The 27,500-nt window shown below is 36.8% G+C and overlaps 1 protein-coding gene across 2 annotated transcripts in view; it reads right to left on the bottom strand.

Annotated features, from left to right (window-relative positions):
- The window catches only part of LOC115209388 (calpain-11-like), a 163,890-nt gene that overhangs the window by 120,654 nt on the left and 15,736 nt on the right, over positions 1-27,500 (bottom strand). Inside the window, exon 1 of one of the 2 annotated variants that reach the window (XM_036500941.1) lies at positions 26,361-26,377. The exons of the other annotated variant lie outside the window; for it this stretch is intronic. The gene's annotated coding sequence lies outside the window, so the exon portion shown is untranslated. Of the gene's footprint in view, positions 1-26,360; positions 26,378-27,500 lie in introns of those variants that run through there. 2 annotated transcript variants of the gene reach the window in all.

Raw genomic sequence — 27,500 nt, 5'->3', positions numbered from 1 at the left:
TCTTGAGCAAAACTCTCAAAAAAAAAGACTGTATGATAAAACTGTATGATGACTGTATGATGAAACATCATAAAAGAGCCATTTAATGACATACGAAGCTGTTAAATTCATTTTAAACTTATTTCATGTGCCGTCAAACGTTTCGTCACCCAATTGCCACCTGGTCTCTTGACATGTTTCAACTATAAAACTCTATCGATGACTAAATTCTTGTTCCGAGACGATAATTTTAACACGTCATGAAAAAAGTTTAAATTTATACTGAACTAGCAGTATCGCCCGGCGTTGCTCGGGTTTGTAAGGGAAATAACTATATAAGCATTTTAGAGATGTAAAGTATAATAGCCATCTCAATATGGCTAACCACAAAGAGGGGGGTGTTACTGTAGCTTTTTACGTTCTGAGATTTAATAATAAATTTTTAGAGAGTTACTTCCCTTATATATGCCAAAAATGCACTAAAAATGGGAAAAATTGATGGTAATTTTTTTTTTTTAATCGTAGACTCATCGTAGACGCGCGCTAATACCCAGAAGGGCTCGATATGAATCACGACTATAAGATACCCGGTTTTGGTTAAACTGCACCGCAAAATGTGGGAGTAGTTAGGAATCTAAATCGTAGGAGACAGACAGCACACAACCTCACTTTTATATATAAAGATTTAACCGCGTTGTGTTACTAAATTGCTAGAAGGTATCTACTTCTGTTTTTGACCCAGCAATGTTTCTTGATTCTTTAGAAACGCACTTTGAAACGTTTTGAATATATTGCTTCTATATCTGAAGTTTTTGAGCTTTAAAAATTAAAAGTCGTTAGAATATTTTCTGTACATATTGCATTTTTATAAGCACATATTACACACTTCTTAACGAACAAACATGGAAATCGCACTAAATATGTTATATGTTGTATATGGTGCCGGTGTGGATGTGGTCACGGGTTCAGTCTCACTGCGCAGTACCTTGGGTAAGTGTCTTCTACTATAGTCCCGAACTGACTAATGCCTTGTGATTGAATTTTTCAAACGGAAACTGTATGGAAACTCGTCGCACTAGCATGGCTAGAGTGGGGTGAAAGGCGAAGTCCGCGCCCGGGCGGCACTTCTGGGTCTACTTTAGGTAATACGTACCTGTTGTGGGGGCCCAGGAGCGGCAAACTGAAAGGCCGCACACACTCTAGCTACGCTAGTGACTCGTCGTAGACATCTATGTGTATGTGTGCGTGTGTTTTTGTGTCTATGTTTGTCCCAGCACCACCGCGGTGTTAGTTCGTTTACGTTCCCGTGTCTTAGCGGTTGGAGAACAGAATCGGTTAGAATAAGTACCAGGCTTAAGTACTAGAGTCAATCTGTTCGAGTAAAATCCTTCAAGGCGGTACACAAGCATGGCTGCAGAAACAAGTAAAAGATAAAAGATCTATAGCTATCTCATGCATTTAGGACTTAACAAAAATATGTACATCTGAACATTTTGTATCTATGTTACAGTTTCGTAACCTTTACGAAACCGTGCGTTTCCAAACATTCTTGACTTCTAGTAAACAAGTAATAAAAGAATTCCAAACTGTCTATATAAAGCGAAATTCTAAATACAGCATCTAATATACCTGTATAACAACTTTCCCACTCATCATTGAGCTCTTTTATCAGGACTGACCTGGGATGAAACAACAATAATGGTTTCCAAAATTGGTGTAAGGCCATAAATTTAGGAGAGTGATTAAGTCGATTACATCGCCCCTCGTGCTCAGTCGGTACTTCAAAACATGCACAATAACGGTCTGTTATATCAGCGATGACCTGGCGTTAAACAACAACAGCAATAATAAAATCCAACATAGATCTTTTATATCGGAGCCTACCTGGGGTTAAATAACGACATACATCCAAATGAAATCAATATGTTGAGAAATTAAGCCAGGAAACAATGCTTGCAATGTAACAGCAGTTGGACGGTAACAGGTGGCTGCGGCGGCGGCGGCGGCGGGGCGGTGTTGGTGGTGATATAAAGGGTGGGGGTAATTGTGTTGGTGGTGGTGGTCATTGAGATGGTGGTGGTGGTGAATGTAGTGGTAGAGGTTGTAGGGGTGGTTATAAGTGTGATAGTAGTAACAGTGGTGGCAGTTGTGGTGGTGGTGGTGGTATTGGTAACAAAAGGTTTTATTTCGCTATTTGATACCTGGTTGTTGTTCAACCTCGAGAGTATATATTTCTTAACCCAACCTCAGGAGTATACCTGAGTAAGTAGAATCAGAATCAAGAGTATTCCAGTCCTGACCATCACGTTTTTTTTTCTTTTTCCGATTTTCATTTATCTTCAAATAAAAAGACAAAAGCGGTAACTATGACCTTTTACAGGATACCTTCGAAACGTGGAGTAGATGAAACAAAGGCGACTGAAGAAGGGGAATTTTCCTTGTTTTGTATGTCCTGTACTCTATTTTTTCGTTGTTTAAGAAAAATGTCCATTTCCTTGGTTTTGCGTTTATGTTTTCGTTTCTCATTGTGTTCGACGTTTTTTTGGTGTCCTATACTCATATATGCATGTATATATACATGTAGAGGTAGGTACGTACATATATGTATGTATATATGCATATGTTTTATTTATTTATTAAATCATTATATATATATATATATATATATATATATATATATATATATATATATATATAATTAAGGATTAAGCAACATATTGCTTCACCACATACCGAAAATTTAGAAATAGCAGCCAAAGACAGCTTATTCCTTTTTACTACAGATATTACTCCACAGATAACAACATTTGTAACTCACATAGGTAAAAAGAGAAAAATAACGAAATCAAACAGTCTTCGATTAATTGTGGACGCGTTTCTGGGTTAGAATTATACAAATTCATTCTCGACATCAGCTGCTATTTTTAAATTTTCGGTATGTGGTGAAGCAGCTTGTTGCTTAACCCTTAATTATATTTATATATAAAAAAAACTTTTTGTAAACTTTCTTACGATAATGGTTCTCTTTCCATACCAAAACTAATTGGTAAAATTTATTAATTATTAAATTAATAATTCGTTACCCTTATATTTGTAATGAATTGGGATCTTTTCGGTTTGAACGGCAGTTTTTAACATAATTTCTAGGTAACTAAAAAATTTTAAACTTCGTATACTGGTAGAATGTGTTTATAAAACATCTTTTTCTCTTGGCTTTATTGAGAAAATTCCATTGTTTGTAAGATATTTGGTCTTTAATTTCTTCAATTTCTGCAATTTCAACCAATCACTGGCGTCTATTGAGTTAAAAAGCATTTTGTGCCGTACGAATATGTCCCTCGTTTAATAAACACATTGGGTTTATTTATATTTGTGAAGAAAAAAAGATACCCTTCCCCCACCCCTAACCCTAAAAGAGATTGAAATGCAATAGATCGATTCTAGGGTCATAATTATGGGTGACAATTTCATGTTTTTTCTAGCGGTGTCATATGAAATTGTCACCCATAATTATGACCCTAGAATCGATCTATTGCATTTCAATCTCTTTTAGGGTTAGGGTTAGGGGTGGGGAGAAGGGTATCTTTTTTTCTTCACAAAGGTAAATAAACCCAATCTGTTTCTATTACAAAATAAAACTAAAAAAATACAACGACGAAGTTTTTAAACAAAATAAAAGCAATTGCGTATCATATGAAGAGAGTGGGGAGTAGCAAGCGTGAGAGATATACATATGCAGAGGAACAGTGAGAAAGGGCCTGGTAAATATATATAGAGAGGGGGAAATGTAAAAAACAGAGAGAAACTTATTGACATATAGAACAGATAGAGAGTTGTAGGTTTAGCGATCCGAAAGTCGAGTTATTTCTCGTAGTAAATTATATTTCTTGATTAATATTTATCGAAAACCTTTGGGACTCAGATTTCGAAAATCAAATCCGTTTTTCTCTAGGACGCGCCATTTCAGAGCCTTTCGGTGATATACAAATACACACTTACACACTCATTTATATAGCAGATATATATTTTTCTTTTGCAGCGTGGAAGGTGGTTTATAAGCCATTTAAGAAACACACAAAATCGGATTTTGTGTGTTTCTTAAATGGCTTATAAACACTTTCCACGCAGCAATTGCTTTCGTTCCAGCACACGATCTCAGATCAGGTCACTTGCTATGCAAGTACATCTCCGTAATATTTTTCTTTTATTATTCTAGTGGTTTCAATCGTATGATGCGTCCATACTGGAACACCGCCTTAACTTATTTTCTTTCAGTTTTGTTATCGCTTTATGGTTGGAAGTTGGTCTGTGCGTGTATCTTTAAATAGTTGGCTTGTCCGGTTTCGTCCATTAGGGGTTTATCCAATGTTTTTGTTTGTTTTTTTTTCTGTTGTTTTTTTAATGCTTCAGTAGAAGTCTTTTATATATTTCTGATTTCTTTAGGAAGGAAGTTGAACAACTGAGGGCCTCTAAATATCAGATTGGTACAATAGCGTATTTTTGCTCGTGATTCTGAAAGGTGGTGTATTTGGAAGCTAAGAATATCTACCTGTTGGTGCATTGAAATTCTCTCTAATGCCGAAATTCGGAACATGACACTCCAGGATTTTCCATACGTATATGGCAGTGTATCTCTCTCTCTCTCTCTCTCTCTCTCTCTCTCTCTCTCTCTTCGGCATTCAAAAAGAGTTGAAACGTTGAGCTTTCAGACATTCCCAGTAATTAAGACTTATAACCGAAGTTATTTTACAGTTATTTTACAATCTATTCCATGAAACCAAATGAGTTTGGAGGCCAAAGCTGTGAGCAGTAATTTAATCTGCTCAGAAGTAAAGTTTTGCACAGAGTCGGCAAAACTACCGGTTGTTTTTTCACGAAGGTTCGTAAGATCCATTTCATGAGATGTCTGCATTCAGAGGTCAGTTTGGTGATGTGACTGATGAAAGATACCTCATTTGACAGGATTACTCCAAGTTCTGTATGTCATTAGCGCTCTGAACCATTGTGTTGTCTTGTGTCAAATAATGATTTGTGCGTTTTCCTTCCGTAATGCAGAACCTGAAATTTTGATATTTTCAATTTCATGTTGTTTTTATCTACCCATAGATAAATGAGGTTTAGCTCATTATAAAAATGTGACATCTTCAAGAGTTTGGACAGTCATCGATGCTCTTGAGTAATAGGCGTAGTTCGTCAGGTTGGTCGAGTGCACTTGTGAGCTTATACCTGATAGGGTGATGATAAATAATAATGGTCCCAGAATTGTGCCTTGAGGTATACCACTTATTACAGGTGACTTTGCAGAGAGAAAACCGTTTGCAATGAGAAGTCAAAGAGCCATTCTCCGAGTTTTCCTGTAATACCAAGATCCCTTAACTTCTGGCAGATCATTCCATGGTCAGTCTTATAAGGAGCTTAAATTTCCCAATCTGTCCTAGATCTAAGAGATTTTGCTACTATTTCTAGCAGGCAGGACAACCGCCTAAACTAGCGTTTTTCAAACTGTGGGTCCCGACCTTTCAGAAAAAAAAACGCAAGTGGGTGCAAAGTGCAAATATAAACCAACGTTTTTCAAACTGGGTCTCGACCCTTCAGTGGGTCGCGACAAAAAAAAGTTTGAAAAACGCTGGCCTAGACGTAGTTTGTCTGGTTGGTTTGTTTTGATTGTTCGCTTGACTGCTGCTAGACAACTATGCGACTAATTGTATGTGGGGAGTTGGGTTGGTGGATGAGGGTGTTCGTAATATGTTGCTTTTTTTTTGTTGACTGTTGAAGAAAAAAACATGAAATGTAAAAATAAACGAAAAGCAATAGGTACAATAGATACAACGTACGTACGTACATACATATAGATATGTACGTATACAGTCATATATATATATATACACACAAATACAGACACGCGTGAACATACAGGCATAAAATATCTAGATGCAAAATAGATAGATAGATAGATAGATAGATAGATAGATAGATAGATAGATAGATAGATAGATAGATAGATAGATAGATAGATAGATAGATAGATAGATAGATAGATAGATAGGTAGATAGATAGATAGATAGATAGATAGATAGATAGATAGATAGATAGATAGACAAACATATTTGTGCATACATTTTTGTATATATATATATATATATATATATATATATATATCACGTGATCACGTGACCGACCAGACCATCAGATGTTGTTACACATCGCTGGTCACAATGCGTTCGCATTGTTTTAGCCTTCGAATGACGCCACCCCGCTGGCTAAGCGAGCAGGCCATATATATATATATATATATATATATATATATATATATATATAATGTACATATGTACATACATATGCATATACAACATAGTTGCATACATACATACATACATACATACATACATACATACATACATACATACATACATACATACATACTGATACACATTCGTACATAAAATTATACAAACATGTCTACGTGCATGTACCCATCCAAGCATTCATACATACACACACACATACACGCATACATTCAAAGAATGATAGGACAAGACAGACAGAAAGAGAGTGAAAGACAGAGAATAACTACGATAAAGACCATTAAAATATATAAGAGCGGAATTATGTTAATAGCTAAAATAGTTCAGTGTTTATCTTAAGAAACAAACCCAAATGCCTTCGGTCCATCATCAATATAATACAAAGGCACCAGCATATAACCGTCTACATGGGGCGTCTGTTCCATTTAAAGGCGTTGGTTACTGTTGACCAAATATTTTTAAGTAAAGTTCAAAAATAATTACTGCCATTCTAAACTTATCAGACCTCAATAGACTTATTGTTAGAAAAAAAATAAACTGGCGATATTATAAGTAATAGGGCGGCGAGCTGACAGAAACGTTAGCATTCTGGGCAAAATACTTAGCGGTATTTCGTCTGCCGTTACGTTCTGAGTTCAAATTCCGCCGAGGTCGACTTTGCCTTTCATCCTTTCGGATGAAAGGCAAAGTAAGTACCAGTTACGCCCTGGGATCGATGTAATCGACTTAATCCGTTTGTCTGTCCTTGTTTGTCCCCTCTGTGTTTAGCCCCTTGTGGGTAATAAAGAAATAGGTATTACATTCTGAGTTGAAATTCCGCCGCGGGATATTTTGTCTTTCATCTTTTCAGGATCGACAAAATAGGTACTACCTGAGCACTGGGGGGGGGGGTTCAACGTATTCAACTTACCGTCTCCCTTGAAATTGCTGGCGCTGTGCCAAAATCTGAAACGGATGTTAAGAAAAGTATTACAGTAGTGGGTTCGCAGAGTCGGTTGCACGATGAGTAAAATATATTGCACTAATTAACTATATACATTTTTTTTAGTGGCTGTGTGGTAAGTAGCTTGCTAACGAACCACATGGTCCCGAGTTCAGGCCCACTGCGTGGCACCTTGGGTGAGTGTTTTCTACTATAGCCTCGGGCCGACCAAAACCTTGTGAGAGGATTTGGTAGACAGAAACTGAAAGAAGCCCGTCGTATATATGTGTGTATATATACATATATATATATATATAATATATATATATATATATATATGTGTGTGTGTGTGTGGTGTGTGTGTGTGTGTGTGTGTGTGTGTGTATGTATGTATGTTGTATGTATGTATGTATGTGTGTGTGTGTGTGTGTTTATTTGTCTATGTTTGTCCCCCCAACATCGCTTGACAACCGATGCTGGTGTGTTTACATCCCCTAACTTAGCGGTTCGGCAAAAGAGACCGATAGAATAAGTACTGGGCTTACAAAGAATAAGTCCTGGGGTCGATTTGCTCCGACTAAAGGCGGTGCTCCAGCGTTGCCACAGTCAAAGTGACTGAAACAAGTAAAAGAGTAAAAGAGAATCTGATTTCCTTTCAACCTTTCAGTGCTGAATAATTACCGTATTTGATAGGCAAAAAAGACACACGAGCATATTAGATGCATCTTGATTTCAGTGGGTGCAGATCTCGCTGGTTGTAGCAAATATTCGAACGACAATTTGGAGTGTGACATCTTCAGGCGTTTAAAATAGCCGTCGATGTTCTTGAGTCATCGGCGTAGCTCGTTAAGTTATGTGCACCTGTGAACTTATACATGATAGGGTGACGATAAATAATAATGGTCCTAGAAAGTTTTGCTTTGTTTAGTTATTTTAGTGCATTAAAGCATGTAGTTATTTTAGTGCATTAAAGCAGGCAGAATCGTTAGCACACCGAGCAAACACTTAGCTGCAATGTGTCCGTCGTTACATTCGGAGTTCAAATTCCACCGGCGTCGACTTTGCCTTTCATCCTCTTGGGGGTCAACAAATTAAGTATCAGTTGAACACTGGGTCGATGTAATCAAATTAACTCCTCCCTCGAAATTTCTGGCCTTGTGCCAAAATTTGAAACCAATATTTAAAGCATCTAATTCGACGAGCTGGCAGAATCATTAGCGCATCGGGCGAATTGCTTGACGGCACTTTTTTTTCAGTTCCCTACATTCTGAGTTCACATTCCACTGAGGTCAGCTTTGCCTTTCATCTTTTTGGAGTCGACGAAAGCAACAGCTGAACACTAAAGTCATTTTAATCGACTGCCCTCTTCTCTCAAACTTACCGGCCTTGTGCCAAAATTAGAGAGAATTATTATAAGGGCAGCGAAATGGCAGAATCATTAACACGTCAGACAAAATTCCAGGCAGCATTTCTTCCAACTCTTTACGTTCTGAGTTCAAATTCATCTGATGTCGACTTTGCCTTTCATCCTTTCGGTATCGATAAAATAAATACCTTTTTCTTTACTACCCACAAGGGGCTAAACAAAGAGAGAACAAACACGGACAGACAAACGGATTAAGTCGATTATATCGACCCCAGTGCGCAACTGGTACTTATTTAATCGACCCCGAAAGGATGAAAGGCAAAGTCGACCTCGGCGGAATTTGAACTCAGAACGTAGCGGCAGACGAAATACCGCTAAGCATTTCGCCCGGCGTGCTAACGTTTCTGCCAGCTCGCCGCCTTAAAATAAATACCAGTTCAGCACTGGAGCTGATGTCAGCGACTATAGCCCTCCCACTAAATTTCAGGCCTGGTGCCAATAGCAGAAATAATATTTAAAGCAAATTCACATTTAGAACCCGGAGTGATTTTTTTTAGGCTTTTGTGGGGGAAGGGGAGTGCATTTTATATGCTCTCGCCTTTAATTAACAAGGGCTTCTGGTAGAAATTTGGTAAGGTGAAACAAGGCTACTTTCGGACAGGACCGACTGTAGACACCTACATTTTAGGCAGTCGCCCAGGCTGTTAGGTGTTTGGAATTCGGTAGGGTACCACGTCAGGCGCTCGAGATATTCCCAGGAATAAAATAAGAAAATAAATTAAATAAACCGTTTTATATACATTTAATAAACTGTAATAAAACACTTTGGAGGCGCAATGGCCCAGTGGTTAGGGCAGCGGACTCGCGGACGGAGGATCGCGGTTTCGATTCCCAGACCGGGCGTTGTGTGTGTTCTTTGAGCGAAAACACCTAAAAGCTCCACGAGGCTCCGGTAGGGGGTGTGACTCCTATTGTACCCTTTCGCCCCAACTTTCTCTCACTCTTACTTCCAGTTTCTTGAGTAACGCTGCGATGGACTGGCGTCCCGTCCAGCTGGGGGGAACACATACGCCATAGAAACCGGGAAACCAGGCCCATGAGCCTAGCTAGGCTTGAAAAGGGAGAAAAATAATATAAAAATAGACACTTTGTATCTCTATTTGTAGCTTTTACTCTTTGTCATTTTTTAAAAAATTATTTAGTTGTACATGTAAGGGTACCAAAATCCTACTTGCCAGGACAGCAAACCACAAGACTGGCTCCGCTTTCGGGCTTCAGATGGGGAGAGAGTATTGTCAAAATTCTAGAGAACAGAAGGGGGTTTCTGTTTTTTGGGGAGTGAAGGCTCTTTAGATAATCATAGAGCACTCTCTCTACCTCTTCGCGTCTCGGACTGATGTACCGACTGAACCAATGCCCATTTGAAAGCTTTACTAATCAGGGACTGATGTCGATCGTAATTGACTTTATCCTACCTCGTGCTCCCTAACATTTTGAAGAACTGTACATATGATAGAAAGAAACAGATATTAATGACCATCACTACGAGCAGTAGCATAGCTAATTGGTATGAAGAGGGCTGTGCGCCCCGGGCGACACATCTATGGGGACGGCACTTTTAGATTTGCTGTATAAGCCTGTATAGGAACTGCACGTTTGTGTCTGCTGTATAGAGATGGGGTTGGGTGCCCCGGGTGGGATGCTCTATAGCAGGGGTGGGAAACATTTTAGTGCTCGGGTCCTAAGAAAAGGGTCTGCGGGCGGATCACAGGTTCTAAATCTTATATCTGTGTAAATCTTGTATATATCTATGAATAATTTCATATACATAAATAAAGATAAGTTTAAGACATTAAATTAACGCCGCCACTGAATTTAGGACGTTTTTATTACTTATGAGGTATTTTATATATTTCAGCTAGAGTGTAGTTGGGTCTGAAGTGGGGTGGTACTAACATAGCAATATGTGTTTTATAGTGAAAGCAAAATTTCCATCCAAATGGCAATTACCGGTCGATTTCTGTTCGAGTCTGACCATTTTAAGTCGTAGTGGAAACGCGAACTATGTTACAAATAGACATACGATTGTTGTATAAATTTTATAATTGAAAAATTTACTATATTTTGTACATATGAGTATATGAGCCTGCGGGCATAATGAAATGGGCTCGCGGGAGCAACTGCGCCCGCGGGTGGGGGTTTCTTCACTCCTGCTCTATAGCAACGTCAATGACCTCCTGGCACCATGGACTCCTATAGCAGACTCCATTCAGTAGCAAGTACTTGGACTAGGACTCCAATTTGAATCTCTCTCTCTCTCTCTCTCTCTCTCTCCTCTCTCTCTCTCTCTCTCTCTCTCTCTCTCTCTCTCTCTCTCTCTCTCCTACCAGTCTCTTAGGTCCTGCTAAACAGGAATCCCCAACAACCGGGCCGTGAATCAGTTTAGAGCCGTAGATCATTTGGTACTGGGCCACACAGACAGAAAATATATCGCAGTCTGCAGAGTGTTTTTGCATTATGTATGTATTATACTTGTAATATATATGTTTTATAGTCGAAGGCTTAGTGGTTAGGGGTATTCGGTTCACGATCGAAATGTCATGAGTTCGATTTCCGGCGGTGCGTTGTGTCCCTTGAGCCACACATTTTATTTCACGTTGCTCTAGTCCACTCAGCTGGCAAAATTGAGTTGTACCTGTATTTCAAAGGGTCAGCCTTGTCATGCTGCATCTCGTTGAGAACTACGTTAAGGGTACGCGAGCCTGTGGAGGGCTCAGCCGCTTGCATATTAATTTCGTGAGCAGGCTGTTCCGCTGATGGGATTAACTGGAACACTTGTCGTCATAACCGACGGAGTACCAGTTATATGTATTATCTATCTAACATATATCTCAAAGGCGGCGAACTGGCAGAATCGTTAGCACGCCGGGCAAAATGCTTAGCGATATTTCGTCAGCCGTCACGTTCTGAATTCAAATTCCGCCGAGGTCGACCTTGCCTTTCATCCTTTCGGGGTCGATAAATTAAGTACCAGTTACACACTGGGGTCGATATAATCGACTTCATCCGTTTGTCTGTCCTTGTTTGTCCTCTCTGTGTTTAGCCCCTTGTGGGTAGTAAAGAAATAGGTATTTCGTCTGCCGTTACGTTCTGAGTTCAAATTCCGCCGAGGTCGACTTTGCCTTTCATCCTTTCGGGGTCGATAACTTAAGTACCAGTTACACACTGGGGTCGTTGTAATCGACTTCATCCCTTTGTCTGTCCTTGTTTGTCCCGTCTATGTTTAGCCCCTTGTAAAGAAATAAATAACATATATCTCAAAATATATGTATTATATATATGTGTGTGTGTGTATGTGTGTATTATATATATATATATATGTACGTATATCGGGCAAAATGTTAATCTTCACCCACCCACCCCTCGTGTAAAACATAAAAATTTAAGAAATTGAACGTGGTTAATGAGAGAGTTCCTCTCTTTAAAACAGTAACCGTTTTCATTTCTAAGTAGCAAGGTTTGTTTGTTCCCAGAGATAAGCAGATGATGGATACCGTAGCATTTTTTGGAAATGTTAAGGAAAAGATTATATTTATGGGTGTTTTCTGGGGTGTATAAAACATTATCGAATCAAGTGTGTAACTTGCTTTTTTTTAATTTTTTCCATTAAGGAGATACGGTATGATTTAAGGGAGATTTGGTTACAGTGATATGGAGTTTGGAAAGGAAGAGGATTAGGTGCTATTACCTCGCCCCGTCAGTTGATAGGAAGAAGAATGCTGACCCTTTTCATAACCCCTACTATTCTATCACTTTTGGCGGTTATCTGTAACAAGTCGAACTACCGTCGTTGGTTACTAATACTACTACTACTAGACTACTACTACTACTACTGACTACTACTACTAAAAGTAGTAGTAGTAGTAGTAGTAGTAGTAGTAGTAGTAGTAGTAATTGTTGTTGTGGCGGTGGTGGTGGTAACTATAGCAGTGACTAAACTCATACTAAATCAGTTGACAATTTCTATTCCTGCTTTGATTGTTTAATTTAACTCCATTAACGTTATAAATTTTCTTGGAAAAAAAGCATCAAAGCCACAAGTTTCCTTCTAAATATCTTATAATTAACTAGAAATGGTAAATGAAAATCTTTTGTGTGTTTTGTTCTTATGAATATGTCACAGGGGAGTAAGGCAGCGAGCTTTCAGAATTGTTAGCATTCTGGACAAATTACTTAACGGTATTTCGTCTGCGGCTACGTTCTGAATTCAAATTCCGCCGAGGTCGACTTTACCTTTCATCCTTTCGAGGTCGATTAAATAAGTACCAGTTACGCACTGGGGTCGATACAATCGACTTGATCCGTTTGTCTGTCCTTGTTTGCCCTCTCTGTGTTTAGCCCCTTGTGGGCAATAAAGAAATAGGTATTTCGTCTGCGGCTACGTTCTGAGTTCAAATTCCACCGAGGTCGACTTTGCCTTTCATCCTTTCGGGGTCGATTAAATAAGTACCAGTTACGCACTGGGGTCGATATAATCGACTTAATCTGTTTGTCTGTCTTTGTTTGTCTTCTCTGTGTTTAGCCCCTTTGTGGGTAGTAAAGAAATAGGTATTTCGTCTGCGGCTACGTTCTGAATTCTAATTCCGCTGAGGTCGACTTTGCCTTTCATCCTTTCGGGGTCGATTAAATAAGTACCAGTTACGCACTGGGGTCGATATAATCGACTTAATCCGTTTGTCTGTCTTTGTTTGTCCCCTCTGTGTTTAGCCCCCTGTGGATAGTAAAGAAATAGGGATTTCGTCCGTCATTACTTTCTGAATTCAAATTCTGCCGAGGTTGACTTACCTTTCGTCCTTTCGTTCTCGACGAAATAAATACCAGTTTAGCACAGGGGTCGATGTAATCGACTCGCTACCTCCCCTGAAATTGCTGGTCTTGTACCAAAATTTGAAATCAATGACTTAGATAGTACTCAGAATCTCGGTCGAGGAGATCTTACATTATGAAAGTAGATCCACCATTGGATGTCTAATATTTGTATATTGTGTATATAAGTATACTATATATATACACAACGTTGGATGGGTCCCGAACTTGACGAAGCTCCGTCCTTGCTTACGTATCAGTCGTTGGGAGCTACGTTCATGTGAATACTCGACACGCTAAAGATTCAGCTAATCTACGGCACTGGATGATGATAATAATAATGATGATGGTTTCAAATTTTGTTACAAGGCCAGCAATTGTAGTGGAAGAAGCAAGTTGATTACATCGACCCGAGTGCTCAACTGGTATTTATTTTATCGACCCCGAAAGGATGAGAGGTAAAGTCGACACCGGCGGCATATGAACGCAGAACGTAAAGTCGGAAGAAATGCCGCTAAGCACTTTCTCCAGTGCAGTAAGGATATTGCAAGCTCGCCGCCTTAATAATAACAATAATAATCCTTTCTATTATCGATAAAGCCCTGAAATTTTTGAGGAAGAATCCAACCGATTACTTTGATCTCGATGCTTAACTGGTAATTATTTTATCGACCCCGAAAAGATGAAAGACAAAGTCGACCTCGGTGGTATTTGAACTCAGAACGTAAAGAACGAGAAGAAATGCTGGCTAAGCCTTTTGTATGGCGCGCTAACGACTCAGCTAGTTTGTCGCCTTTGGCTTCAAATTTTGGTACAAGACCAGGGATCGTACGGCAAGTGGTTGGGTCGATACATTCGACCCAACCACTTGACAGATACTTTATTTTATCGACTCCGAGAAGATGAAAGGCATGCTTGATCACAGCGAAATTCAAAGTCAGAACGTAAAAAATCGGAACAAACACCACAAAGCGTTTTTTTTTTTTTTGTTTTCCCGATGATCTAACTATTCTGTCAATCCACCGCCTTGGATGATAATGATACTTTCTACTATAGGCACAAGGCCTGAAATTTCATGGGGAGGAAGAGAAGGATCATCATCTTCTGCATCATCGTTATCAAGTCATTGTCATCGTCATCGTGACCAATATCTATGGTGATGGGAACAGTTATGGATTCATGAAGTCTAAAAGCCCTCTGAATCGGTGATTTTTCTACTGTTCAACAACCGAGAGAATATCAAAATCTACTCGTGGATATGACGCCAGTCATTTTCCAGTAACTTCCTCTGTGGAGTGGAGCGGTGATCAAACTCAGCACAACAATCGTATCAACGAGCCACCCGTCAATTTTACACGGCAGCTGCGGCTTAGAATGATAACTTGTAATACCTGGCTAAGACATTGACAGATAAGTTTAGTGTTTGCACAGACGGAGGAAGTAAAAGAATTTGAACTACTGATAAACCATTATACGTGGCTCTCGAACATAATGATAAGCATGCGAATAAAATGTTTCGTGCTAAGTTGGATGTCCAGAGAAATTTGGCGGCTGCTATTTATTGAGACTCCCATCCCCGAATTGTTTCTTCATTTTGTATTACATTATCCAACACGTCATCTCTCTCTCTTTCTCTCTCTCTCTCTCTCTCTCTCTCTCTCTCTCTCTCTCTCTCTTTCTCTCTCTTCCTCTCTTCTATACAAGATTTTCCGGCTCTTCTTTCAGATCCTAAGGCCTTATACAACTAACCTTTTCCAGACACTGCAGCTGTGATGACATCATCCAACGGCTCCACATAATCGAACCCGCTCTTTCAGATGTCAGCCTGCTGCTCGAATACAACGTCTATGATTTCGGCCTCACCAGCTCCGGCATCCGTTTTGCACATGTCTTTCCTTTTAAACAGATCCTGCTTCAATTTCCTCAACCAAACCTACAAAAGAAGTGTGAAGTCTACCCAGGGGATAATGCGTGTCGGGCCGTTTGGCTGTCCTTCATAAGAATCGCTGGAACGCTTCTTTTGTAATAGTACACACTATGTAATATATGTATGTACTATGTAATAGTACACACATGTTTTGTGTGTGTGTGTGTGTACACATGGATCAACGGTTTTTACACTCTTTAGCTCTATTTACACTTCCAGTTTGTAATACCCCAAGGTCAAAGTTTTCGTCTGTCATCTCTTATAGTTATGAAATACTATTGAAAGAAAGAACACGACGGGCATTATGTTGTTTAACAAATTCATTACTGCAAATGCACTTCCTAAAATACCAAACCTTTGTAACAATTCAAAATAAATACATGCTCTTTTGAAATGCCTGAACGTTTACACAATCACATTTTTTTCCCTTCTATATTTATCTGAAATCATGTGTCACAGACAAATTCATACATAAAAAGTACTCACTAATATACTTATAAATAAACCTCGTCGAAATTAACCTCTTAACGTCCACACATTATTTTAATTTCCATGCAAAAATTATTTTATTATTATCTATTTTGAATCTGTATATAAGTACACAAATCATTTTAAATCTGTTATGAATTATTGTGCAGTTACTGATGGAAATGATAGTTAATGATAGAAAGCAGGAATAACATCATGAAGAAAGTATTTCGGGTTAGAAATAAGTGATAGATACCTCAGAATACAGTGAACGTATATTTTCGTCCAAATATATATTTACTAGACATCTCTGAACGAAAATATACGAGATAATATGTTAAGAGGTTGAATAAGAAATTCATAAATGCAAACGATTTACAATAGAAATCTACTGGATTAACATGGAAGTAGTTAGCTATTTCAACTATTTGTAGTAGAATACTAAATGTCTAACTTCAGTTAATGAACTTAATAAATTTAAATATTTGTCCGGTTTTCATTCTCACACTAAGAGAAAACAACTGTTTCACAATTAACTGGCTAATATACATATTTCTCTTAACAATATGGTTTACATCAACGGTATCCAACCATTTTTGAACTACAGACCGGTTTCATGCAAGAAACCGAGGACCATGTGCATAACGAAACAATAAAGTGCTCAATATATAATTTAATCATATAATACATACACATACACATACACGTATTGATAGATAGATAATATATATATATATATATTTATATATATATATATATATATATATATATAATATATATATATATATATATATATATATATGCATACATATATACATATATACATATATATATACATATATACATATATATATATACATATACACACACACACACACACACCACACACACACACACACACACACACACACATATATATATATATATTATATATATATATTTATATATAGGTGAGAATGTTGATGTGTGAAAGCACGTTGTTGGATATATAGAAAATAGAAAAGAGTGAAAAAGTACAGAACGCTTGTTTTATAAAGTTAAAGAATATATTTAAGTCGTTATGTTAGAAGAATGTTATAAAATGTTGCATATAGTAACATAGTTTTGGGAGAAACTACCGGTTTCGTGTTAACTTTTCAAATTTCTCAATTGTCTTTACCTTCATCGTGTCATGTCTTCGTTATGCAATGGCCCAGTGGTTAGGGCAGTGGTCTCGTGGTCGTAGGATCGTGGTTTCGATTCCCAGACCGGGCGTTGTGAGTGTTTATTGAGCGAAAACACCTAAAGCTCCACGACGCTCCGGCAGTGGATGGTGGCGATCCCTGCTGTACTCTTTCGTCACAACTTTCTCTCATTCTTTCACCTGTTGGCCTGCTCGCTTAGCCATTGAGGTGGCGTCATTTGAAGGCTAAAACAATGCGAGGCGCATTGTGACCTGCGATGTGTAGCAACATTTGATAGCCTGATCGGTCACGGTGATCACTTGATATATATATATTGTGGTAATGATTCAACAAGTAAAAATGCAGTCGATCAGCTTAGAGAGTAAAAACAATCTTAAAATAAAATTTAAAAGCCACAAATCTTGTAAATTCAGCTACCCAGGGAAATTACAAGTTTTTTTTTTATAGATACAGTTTTTCAATGGGACACACTAAGCATTTTTTAAACCCGTTAATATAGGGCTTGGGTTTAGAGAAGATTATCCATTCGATGTCGAAATGTGTCCCTTCCAGATTGAAGCCGAAATGATTGTTAAATGCTTCTTATCACGGTACCTAAAGTTCGAAAGATGGTTGTTATACCTCGATTTAAATTTTCCTTCCACGGCTCCAATATAACATTTCATATCTGAACGACCATTGTTGTAGTTTGCTGAAACCTCTGCTCCATAAACAAGGGAGAGCCTCCAACAAATATCTAAATTCGAGGAACGGGATTTTTTTTGTATGTCCATATTTCCGGAAATTCATCTTCGCGGAACTTAAAAGTAGACCACCGGGCACATAGTAAACGATTGACATCTGGTTTACATCTGCTTGACATTGAATTATTGTAACGTTGGTTATCTTCCTTGTGTTTTCCTTGTTTTCTTCTTTACCGGCGTCTCTTGTTTAAATGTTATCTGCTCAAAGGACAACTGACAAACGCTCTTGTTTTCTGTTTGATAAATAATGGTATAATGGTGGATTGAATAATTATTTCGACTAGGAAACTCTTGGTAGCTATTATAACAAGATTTGTGGGTTTTTTTTTAATTTTTAAGATCACACACACACACATACATATACAGGGTGTCCCAAAAAAATGTATACACATAGTGGTTCGGCAAAAGAGAACGATAGAATAAGTTCTAGGCTTACAAAGAATAACAAATTACAATTATTTAAGGTGTGTATACATTTTTTTGGGGACACCCTGTATATATATATATATATATATATATATATATATATATATATATATTATATATATATATATATATATATATATACAATAAGAGGCTTCCAAATAGGAAAGCCTCTTATTGTATTTCCATGTGAATAATATATAGTCTAATGACTAATTCGTTTTTTGTGTAAGGCCACTGGTAATAATAATTTATTATTACCCTATTGTTATTTATTATGTTTAAATATTCTTTGATAAATTTGTTCGAAATTTTTACCGGCATCCTCTCTGTCGCCTGGTATAATCTGCGTCAGCGCAGTGGTTTGAAAAGTTAGAATATACAGGCAGTTAGTTTTACATGTGGATCTGGCTGTCTGTGTATTTGAAATCTAAAGGCTGTCCCACTGATGAAACTGACCTTCAGCGAATATTTTTTTGCTGGAAATAGTTAGAAACCATTATCTGGGAAATAGTTGAGATGGTAAACGTTTTTAATTTTCATTCCTTTCGAGAATTTATCCTTATTTGGTGGTTTGAGTTTTTCTACTGCTCTTTCTAGCACAAGGCTTTCTTATTTGGAAGTCTCTTATTGTATTTATATGTGAATAATATATAGTCTAATGACTAATTCGTTTTTTGTGTAAGGCCACTGGTAATAATAATTTATTATTACCCTATTGTTATTTATTATGTTTAAATATTCTTTGATAAATTTGTTCGAAATTTTTACCGGCATCCTCTCTGTCGCCGGGTATAATCTGCGTCAGCGCAGTGGTTTGAAAAGTTAGAATATACAGGCAGTTAGTTTTACATGTGGATCTGGCTGTCTGTGTATTTGAAATCTAAAGGCTGTCCCACTGATGAAACTGACCTTCAGCGAATATTTTTTTGCTGGAAATAGTTAGAAACCATTGTCTGGGAAATAGTTGAGATGGTAAACGTTTTTAATTTTCATTCCTTTCGAGAATTTATCCTTATTTGGTGGTTTGAGTTTTTCTACTGCTCTTTCTAGCACAAGGCTTTCTTATTTGGAAGTCTCTTATTGTATTTCTATGTGAATAATATATAGTCTAATGACTAATTCGTTTTTTGTGCTAGGCCACTGGTAATAATAATTTATTATTACCCTATTTATTATGTTTATATATATATATATATATATGTATATAAATATATATATCCTTATTTTATATTTTATATATATATATATATCCTTATTTGGTGGTTTGAGTTTTTCTACTGCTCTTTCTAGCACACGGCTTTCTTATTTGGAAGCCTCTTATTGTATATCTATGTGAATAATATATAGTCTAATGACTAATTCGTTTTTTCCAAACAAGGAAAATAGTCTCCTTTTTAGGGATGGAAACATCTAATTTTTCACTGGTTTGGCGGTTTAATACCCAGTATAACAAAGAAAACTTTTCCATAATTCAGTATACAAAAACGAAAAGAAAATGGAGATTTACGATTGACATATTTTAATTCATTAACATAATATTATATTATTATTATTATCATTATTATTACTTTTTTTTTCTTCTTTCAAATTTGCTTCCATTTCTTGCCGAGTGTCTTCCCGACTCCTAGGGCAAAGAAACTCATAGCATACATTGGTAGGCCATTAAACCAAACTCAGTAGTTCGTTCATTTTTTTTTTCTTTTTATAGTTAAATTAAAATACATGAGCAGCAACAGTTCTCACATCGACAATGCTCTTCTCAATACGTGTGATGTACCAGTTAAGACAATCTTTTGCACTTCTTGCAGGGATGGTAAGCCAGGGATCATTCTCATATAATTTTCGGTTCCCTTCTTGATCATTCCTAGTGCTCCTACGATCACTGGTATTGTAACCGCCTTGAGATGCCACATTTTCTCAATTTCAATGAGTAGGTCTTTATATTTTCTGAGCTTGTCAAACTCTTTCGCTGAGATATTATGATCACAGGGGATGCTCATGTCGATCAATAAGCAAACTTTATTGTTTTGGTCTTTCACAACAATATCTGGTTTATTGGCCTTGATGGTTCTGTCTGTATGTACTGGAAAGTCCCACAGAATGGTTACATTTTCTCCTTCAGTTACAGCCTCAGGGTGGTGATTATACCACTTGTCAGCAGTTTTGATATTGTAATGCCGACTTATTAGCCAGTGGAGATATTGGCCAACTCTGTCATGTCTTAATTTATACTCCACTGGTTCTAAGACTTTACATCCAGAGATTAGGTGGTCCACTGTTTCAATCATGTCGTTGCAGAATCGGCATTTTGGGTCTGCTCCATTTTTCATCACATTGGCCTGGTAGTTCCGGGTTAATAGGCTTTGATCTTGAGCAGCCAGGATGAAACCTTCGCTCTCTGCTTTTAGCCCTTATTATTATTATTATTATTATTATTATTATTATTATTATTATTATTATATTATATTATATAATATGATATAATATAATATAATATAATATAATATAATATATAAGTATAATCCTACAATTGGTTCGATTCAGAGACAATAATAAATTTATAAAAATTCATGTTTATGGGAAAGAATCTCATCAGGAAAACACTTGACAAAAACTAATATGAAGATGTTTAGATCGTAGAGCAGTCTGAATTAAATATGTTTATACTTACTTGTAAGCGTGACGTCAATAATTTTTTTAAATATATAATGAAAACAAAAAATTAAAATAAATTTTAAAATAAATAAATAAAAACTAATATAACGATCATAAAATATGTTTGAGTACTTTTAAGAATATTAATCTAAATATATTTTTGCGCATTAGTTTAAAAAATAAACAGAAATAATATGCTAAGAATCTATGGCGAAATAGGAAACATCTCCTTTATTCTTCCATTATTAGGAAAAATACATATTATTCAGACAATTTATTCAAAAAAATTCCATATTTAATTCAGTCTCTTCTAGGATCTAAACATCCTCATATGTAATTTTGTTAAAATATTTCCCTAATGAGATTCTTACCCATAAACATGAATGTTTATAAATTTATCATTGCGTCTGAATTGAAACAATAGTAGGATTATATTCAATATTTAATATTTATATTATATCATATTATATTATAGCAATAATGTAATATTATGTTAATAAATTGCAATATTGCAATATTGCAATATAAATTGCAATCGTAAATTTCTATTTTCTTTTCATTTATATATATATATATATATATAATATATATATATATTTTGTACTTGTTTCAGTCATTTGACTGCGGCCATGCTGGAGCACCGCCTTTAGAGTGGTGAAAGAGTACAGCAGGATCACCACATCCCGCCGGAGCCTCGTGGAGCTTTTAGGTGTTTTTTTCGCTCAATAAACACACACAACGCCCGGTCTGGGAATCGAAACCGCGATCCTCCGACCGCAAGTCCGCTGCCCTAACCACTAGGCCATTGCGCCTCCACATATATATATTATATATATATAATATTTGATTTGAAAACCCCACTAGAATGGGAGAAAGCGCTAATGATCTAAGTGATATGATATATATGTAAAAAATGTAATATATAAATAAATATCTGTAAATATAAACCATCCGATCTTCTGATTACCTCATTTCTTCTAATATATATATATATATATATATATATATATATATTATATATATATATATATATATAGGCGCAGGAGTTGCTGTGTGGTAAGTAGCTTGTTTACCAACCACATGGTTCCGGGTTCAGTCCCACTGCGTGGTACCTTGGGCAAGTGTCTTCTACTATAGCCTCGGGCCGACCAAAGCATTGTGAGTGGATTTGGTAGACGGAAACTGAAAGAAGCCCGTCGTATATATGTATATATATATATATATATATATATATATATATGCGTGTGTGTGTTTGTGTGTCTGTGTTTGTCCTCCTAACATTTCTTGACAACCGATGCTGGTGTGTTTATGTCCCCGTTACTTAGCGGTTCGGCAAAAGAGACCGATAGAATAAGTACTGGGCTTACAAAAGAATAAGTCCCGGGGGCGAGTTGCTCGATTAAAGGCGGTGCTCCAGCATGGCCGCAGTCAAATGACTGAAACAAGTAAAAGAGAGTAAAAGATATATATATACTTGCAGAGATACCCGGCGTTGCCCGTATTACATGCAATTGAAGAATTAGACTTTTCTGTTATATTTTCTCAAATGAACTGGAATACTTGATTCGAATTTCATCAAAATTGCAGATGAGGCTTCTTTCCCTCTTTACACACCCTAGAAAATTCTAATCATGACACATGTATCCCATACTACTGATCTTTATGCGCAGATTCCAAAATTCCAGTCTTATGGAACCTGTTAAAAGGATTTTGCTCCTGAAAAATGGAGGTCATGGAGCTCTAAAATGTGGTAGTTAATGCCCCTATTGGGGGTAGGTGTCTTAATGTCAACCAGAGAAGTTGAATTGTTGAGAATCTTTTTAACTTGGGTTTTATATGTATTATTTAAATGTCTTTGAAATCTCTCTCTATATAAACGGCAGTTTGTCTGTGCGTGTTTCTGTGTGTCTGTTTGCTTGTATCCTCACCCTGACCACGGCTTTCAACCGATTCTGATGAAACTTGACACACACATAGCCCAATGTCATAATTCAAAACTAACGCAGCGAAAATTTTGAAAAGTTCCCCCAGTTCTGAAAAAAATCGATAAATTCGACATGGGGGCGAGAATCAGAAACACAAACCGCAAACTGTCTAGGGGACGCAACTCCACCTTTTTTAACTCAAAAAAAAATTTACCATCATTTTTTTCCATTTTTTTGCTATTTTTTGGCTATAACTCTCTAAAACTGCTTTATAGTTATTTCCCTTACAAACCTGAGCAACGCCGGGCGATACTGCTAGTAGAAAATATATGTATGTTCACTGGGTTTGTAAAAGAGAGCAAAGCTACAGGAAACCAATAGACGAAAGATCACAATAAGCAGTCAGTTACCCTACCCTGGTTGTTACCACTCCCAATGTAGGATTCTTCACCATACAGGTGACAGGCACAGCCGTAAGATGCATTACGGATCTATAGCTATTGGAAGAGCGTGACCCAACTGAAATAAACATTAACAACTGTGTGACGTGAGGGCTAAGGAGAAATGAAATAGTTTGCAAATGACCACTATACCGATAGGTAACTGGACAGAATAAATTTACAATCTATAAATGTCTTTGAATAACCAGTCACTCATCTGGGAAATCAATGTTACCATCTGGGGACTATGTGTGACCCAGTGATAATAAAAAGACTGAAAGGAGGTCTGCAACCAAATAACTTTACTGAACACTTTGCAACAGAATCAGTGGAGGCAAAGATGCCTCTCATTTACTTGACAATTTATGCAGCACATTGCAGAAATCACAATTTAAGTATATCTGAAAGCAAACTCTTACACTGTTGTACCATTGAATTACAAATAATGCTCATCTTTTAAGCTCAGATGACCCTACAGCTTCAAACAGTACAACTGTATCCGTCTTTGATTTGATAAAAATGACTAAATTGTGGGTGTTAAGTCCCCATGAAGGGGTCTTCCTAATTTCTAAGAAGATGAAATTTTATAAATATTACTTCATTTGTGTCTAATATCTATGGTTAAAATTTCATCAACAGCCAAAATATATGAATTTGCGTGGGGGTTATGACTCTTATGCATAGAATATAATTTCCAAATTTCATAAAGATCCATTCAGTACTTTTGACTGAGTTTTGGATCATTAAAAGATGACTAAAATTTGGGAGTTAAGGCCCCTATTAGGGGGTCTTAGAATCCTCATGAGAAGTGGAAACTTTGAGAATACTTGTTGATGTGTGTCAATTACCCATGGTTGAAATTTCAGCAACATCGAAAATTTATGAATTTTCATGGGGGTTCTGCCCCCTTTAACCATCTTAATTTCAAACCAAACATATTGCATTACACCCGCCCTTATGCATTCAAACTAAGTTCCAAATATCAAAAGGATCCATTCAGTAATTTTGGTCCATGAAATTGTATGAAACACATAGCATTACCCTTCTCCCTAGGCTTGGATTTTGTGTTCCAAGTTTCATTAGCATCGGTGCAGTAGTTTTCGAATGTATATGTAACACACGAACACACATAAAGACATTGACTTTTATATAATAGATATGAATATGCACATATACATACATGTATATATGTGTGTGCGAGTATGGGTGTATATATGTATGCATGTATATATGTGTATATATATGTGTACATATTACATGTACATCTATATATATATTTCTTTATTGCCCACAAGGGGCTAAACATAGAGGGGACAAACAAGGACAGACAAACGGATTAAGTCGATTATATCGACCCCAGTGCGTAACTGGTACTTAATTTATCGACCCCGAAAGGATGAAAGGCAAAGTCAACCTCGGCAGAATTTGAACTCAGAACGTAACGGCAGACGAAATACGGCTACGCATTTCGCCCGGCGCGCTAACGTTTCTGCCAGCTCGCCGTCTAACCCATCTATATATATATATATATACATCAACACATATAGATGTATGCATATACATCTATATCTATATATAAACATGTATATATATATATATATATATATATATATATATATATATATATATATACATATATATATTTTGTCTCTAATTTAATATAATATATACATATATACATATATATATATTAATAGTTATCGCCATACTAATATGGCAATCTTATAGATATAAGACTAAAGCTGTCGATGATTAGCTCCAAGAGGCCACCGTCTCAAGCTAGCTATTTGACACACAATCTGCGTCCATTATAGACTTTCGACCAGGGGAGGTCAGCCGCTTCATCCTGCTAGTCAGACAGCTGCAGACGCGTTTCAGAGTAGTTGCCCTTTATCAATGCAGCGTAGTCAGACCCAGCAGGTGTCTCTACTGACTGTCCCTGTTCGAAGAATCTATTTACCTGGTTTCGGTGGAATACATTCACTTGTTTTCAATAATAGAAATATTAAAATTACTAAGTCTCTCTAAAAGAGATTACTGTATGTATGCCTGTATATATGTGAGATAATAGTTTCACTTTAATAGTTTCAGCATCGAAGTGAAACTATTAAAGTGAAAATATCTGACATAACAATAACAATAGAGAGATGTTATTGTTTCACTTTTGAAACGTAATACTGAAATAGTGGAGAAGATATGATATTGCTTTGGTCTCGCACTAGGCAAGAAGTTAAAAACATTTTTGGCCTATGACACTACATAGACCCTAAGTAATGCATGTGTAAAATTTGAATGAAATTGGTTGTGTAGTTCACAAGTTTTAGGGATTCACACAGACAGACATACAGGCAGATATTCTCATCTTTATATATATATGGATAGATAGATAATGTACTGTTCTGTGGGGGTAAGATCAACAAAAATGTATTCCATACATACGTACATAATCGTGTGAGTGTGTGTGTGTGTGTGTGTGTGTGTGTGCGTGTGTGTGTGTGCGTGTGTGTGTGTGTGTGTGTGTGTGTGTGCGTGCGTGTGTGTGTGTGTGCGTGTGTGTAATGCAAAAACACCCTGCACAGTGCGTTAGTCAATAAAACAGAAATTAAATTCTAAAATTTATTATCTCTCTGCGGCCCGGAACTGACCTGCTCGCTAGTTGCTGGGGAGTCCTGGTTTACGTGATTTTTCCATGGGATCTAAATTTAACAATAATTAAATATATACATACATACATACATACATACATACATACATACATACATACATACATACATACATACATTATGTATGTATGTGTTGTGTGTATACATATATATACATATATATGTATACACACATGTATACAGTACATGTATGTATACACACACATATATATAAAGGCATGTGTGTGTGTGTGTGTGTGGTGTGTGTGTGTGTGTGTGTGTAAGTTCCACTTTTGTGGAAAGGGAAAAAAGAAAAAAGAACCCGCGTGACTTTGGTTAATACTGCATTTGAAACTTTAAAGGCCAATATCTAATGACAAACACAGACAGGAGTGAGTCTAAAATTAATTCTCGCATGTGAAAATATAGCGAAAATATAATCTATTTCTTTCTTTTGTTCTAAATTCTGTTATGAAACATTTAACCAACCAAATAAATATTATTTACTTACATTTTCAAAATATCTCAGTATGCTGACTATAAATAGTTTTAAATCCGTCCGTTTGACAATCAGTAAATGAACCACTGAAAATCAAATCGCCCAGAGAAACTACGATAAAGTAAATATCCTTAACCCGTTTCGTTATTCAACCCGCTAGACAACTCTTTAGAAATACGTATGACGGCAAATATGAGTAAAACTCTCTATGACGTATCTAATTAAGTTTTATCCCTTAATGTTTGTTCTATTGCAGTCAAGGTCTCAGTAAGTAAATCCTATTCTTTTATTATATTTATTTCTTTATTGCTCACAGAGGGATAAACACAGAGGGGACAAACAAGGACAGACAAAGGGATTAAGTCGATTACGTCGATCCCGGTGCGTAACTGGCACTTACAAAACAAAGAAAAAAGAAAAATGCAAAAAACGTATGTAAACAAGATGAGATGAAAATGAAAATGAAAAATCCAATGAAGTTCCTCGGTCACACCTCTGAGCAGCTTCATTTGTACCTTTTAACTTTGATCCAACCAGAAAATCAACATTGTATTTCTGTAACAGCTCCAGTTGTTAATTTATGGAGAACCTAAGTGAATTCAGAAATCGAGTTTGCCGCGCCTTCTGACGTAACTGAACTTTCGGACTTCCTTGACTGTAACTCAGTTGACTGCTGTTGTTGTTGTTGCTGTAATATTTGCTTCTGCAACTTCTGTAGTCGTTCCTGTTGCTTTTCTTGAAGTTGTGTTACTGAAGCTAATAGGTTCTCCATAAATTAACAACTTTTATGACGCACAAATTATCAAATAACCTATCGTCGACTCGTTATATCCTTCCGCCAGATGTTATATCCTTACGCCTCCAATATCGTAGTACAATTGTTATTGTCGATGATAGAAAAAGAATACACTGTAGCAGCGTTATAACAATACAAGATATAACAATGGCAGTGACTAACACTCAACGAACCAACAATCTTTTACGAACCCACAATCAATATTTCCAACACACTAACTCGAACTGTAAACGATACTAGGACTTCGAAGACCAAACTACGAACTACTAACTACGTCAGACCGCTACTGTTTATATGTAATGGTCCCGTCTATTCTCATCAGAGGGTGTCGTACTCTCTCCACAACATAGACCCTG

Source organism: Octopus sinensis, linkage group LG3, assembly GCF_006345805.1.
Source record: "Octopus sinensis linkage group LG3, ASM634580v1, whole genome shotgun sequence".
In the NCBI taxonomy this organism is placed as follows: Eukaryota; Metazoa; Mollusca; class Cephalopoda; order Octopoda; family Octopodidae; genus Octopus; species Octopus sinensis.
The sequence above is the reverse complement of the archived record's forward strand: the minus strand, read 5'-3'. Positions and strand labels throughout refer to the sequence as shown.